Source organism: Vidua chalybeata, unplaced genomic scaffold (assembly GCF_026979565.1).
Source record: "Vidua chalybeata isolate OUT-0048 unplaced genomic scaffold, bVidCha1 merged haplotype W_reject_6, whole genome shotgun sequence".
Lineage (NCBI taxonomy): Eukaryota > Metazoa > Chordata > Aves > Passeriformes > Viduidae > Vidua > Vidua chalybeata.
Window position 1 is genome coordinate 463,706 of NW_026530355.1, and position 2,863 is coordinate 466,568.

Here is a 2,863-nt window from a genome sequence, read left to right on the forward strand (position 1 = left end):
TTCCTTGGCTTTACCTTTACTTTCTTTACTCTTCCTTCTACAAATTTCTTTCTCTTGCCCAGCCCTGTTCCCTGCCCTGCAAACAGCCCATCCCTGTTTGCCCTCTCCTCTCTGGCCCCACTCCCCATTTCAGTTCCTGACTTGGCACCATGGGAACGTCCCTTGGGGAGCAGGATCATCCCACAAGTGCTGCAGGAATTGTCTGCAGGCTCGTGCACTGCCTCGTGCTGCTCCCTTGCCAGAGGCACCCCAGGCCAGGGGGGCACATCTGGGCTGCTGTGTCTGCCTGTGGGGCTCCCTGTTCTGGGCAAGGAGGAGGGGCTGCAGAGGCTCTGCAGGACTGACAGGATGGGCTTTGGGGCTGTGAGGAGAAGCTGAGGGACCTGGGCTGCTGCAGCTTCTGAAGAGGAGGCCCAGGGCTCCTCCTGCAACTGCTCCAAGGGTGGTTTCAGAGAATCACAGAACCAGCCAGGCTACAAAAGACCTTGGAGATCATCAAGTCCAACCCGTGCCCTGACACCGCCTTGTCTCCCCTGAGCCTTCTATTCTCCAGGATAAACAACCCCAGCTCCCTCAGCTGCTCCTCACAGGACTTGTGTGGCAGAGCCCGCACCAGCCTTGTTGCCCTTCTCTGGACACGCTCCAGCCCCTCCCTGTCCTTCCTAAATTGGGGGCCTAGAACTGGACACAGCACTCGAGGTGCTGCCCAACCAGTGCCCAGTACAGGGGAAGAATCACTGCCCTGCTCCTGCTGGCCACACCATTCCTGCTCCAGGCCAGGAGCCATTGGCCTTCTTGGCCACCTGGGCACACTGCTGGCTCATGTCCAGCCTGCTGTCCATCAGTGCCCCCAGGTCCCTTTCTGCCTGGCTGCTGTCCAGCCGCTCTGTCCCCAGCCTGCAGCTCTGCCGGGGTTTTTGTGGCCAAAGTGCAGGACCCGGCACTTGGTCTTGTTAAACCTCACCTTGTTGGACCTGGATCCAGCCTGTCCAGGCCCCTCTGCAGAGCCCTCCTACCCTCCAGCACATCCACACTCACACCCAGCTTGGTGTCATCTGCAAATTTCCTGATGGTGGATTCAGTCCCCTCATGCAGATCATCAATGCAGACATTGAAATCCACGCTGGCTGGCTCTGATCCCTCGGCCATCCTGTGGGTGCCCTGTGATGGCACTCAGGGTGATCTGTTCCAGAACCTTGCCGGGCACCGAGGTCAGGCTGATAGGCCTGCAGTTCCCCAGATCCTCCTTCCAGCCCTTCTTGGGGATGGGCTCACACTGGCACCTCCAGTCCTCTGGGGCCTCCCTGGTGAGCCAGGACTGATGAGAAATGATGGAGAGCAGCTTGGGGAGCTCATCCACCAGCTCCCTCATCCCCCTAGGATGGATCCCATCTGGTGCCAGAGACACCTGGGAGCATCTGAGTGGCTCAGCAGGTCCCCAGCTGCTCCCTCCTGGATTCCAGGGAGCTGTTCTGCTCCCTGTCCCCGTCCACCAGCTCAGGAGAACACTTGTCCTGAGCATGACCTGTCCTGATGTTGAATACTGGGGCAAAGAAGGCGGCTCAAGTTAAGCAGCTCAGCTTTTCCTTATCTTTAGTTACTTTATTCCCCACTGCATCCAATAAAGAGTAGAAGTTCTGCTTATCCCTCCTTTTGCTATTAGTTTATTTTTAAAACACTTTCTATTATTTTTCACAGAAGTGGCCAGCTTAAGCTCTAATTGACCTTTCACCACTCTACTTTCTGCACGACCTAACAACATCCTGAAAGATTTCCTGACATGCCTGATCTTCTCTCCAAGGTTGATGCACCCTCTTTTTTCCTGAGTTCCCACAAAAGCTCCATGCACAGACAGAACAGTCCTTTTTCCTCGCTGGCTCAATTTTGGCACAGAGGGACAGGCTGCTCCTTCCCCCTTAGGATTTCTTTCTTGAGATGTGTCCATCCTTCCTGGACCTCTTTGTTTTTAAGGGCTGTTTCCCTGAAAAAATCAGTACTTGATTCGCTACTCTCCAAGTCTGCATCCTGAATAAGCCCAGGTCTGCCCTCCGTAATTCCTGTGTAGAAGTTTGGTTGATGCCCCTCCTTCTTTCACAGAACATTGAAAACTTGATTATTTCATGGTCACTGTGTCCCAGGCAGCCTCTGAGCACCACATTTGCCACCAGCCCTTCTCTGTTTGTGAACAGCAGGAGACAGAGCTTTCCTTGGACGTGGGAGTTACCAAAAATTCGGTAAAACAGAAAACTCCTTAACCCCAATGTAGCATTAGGAAGCAGCATTCTTTATTCAGCTGGATGCACGGGGGATAGCTCCTCCCAAAGCCAAGCATGCTGAGTGCAGGAAAGTTTCTGTTCATATTCTGTATTTTGCACACATATTCATTGATTGTCCGGGACTAAACACACAGATGATAATCATTTCCCCAAAATCATGAACACATTTCCCCTCCCATTTTTTGCATGCATTTTTTTGTCCTGGGGGGTCTCTCTGGTGGTCCCTGGTGGTCGTGGACCCCAATGTTCCCGTCAGCCTGGCTGAGCTGGCAGGACACTGAGGCTGGTGAATTTCAGTTCCCCTTCTCACACAATGGGCATTGTGTGGTTTCCATAGGCCCGGGGTTTTGCAGAAGGAGCATTGTGTGTGCTCAGCAGGTGGAGACAATTTATCATCTGGGAACATGAGGTCACAGAGTGGGATATGACATCACAGAGTGGGTTATGTGAGGTCATCACGCAACTATGGTATCATTGGCTGTCTCTATGTCAGCTGTGACATCACAGGGCAGAGGCCTGACATCACAGAGCAGGCTATGACATCACAGAACAGGCTGTGACATTAGAGACCAGCTGTGTGACATTCG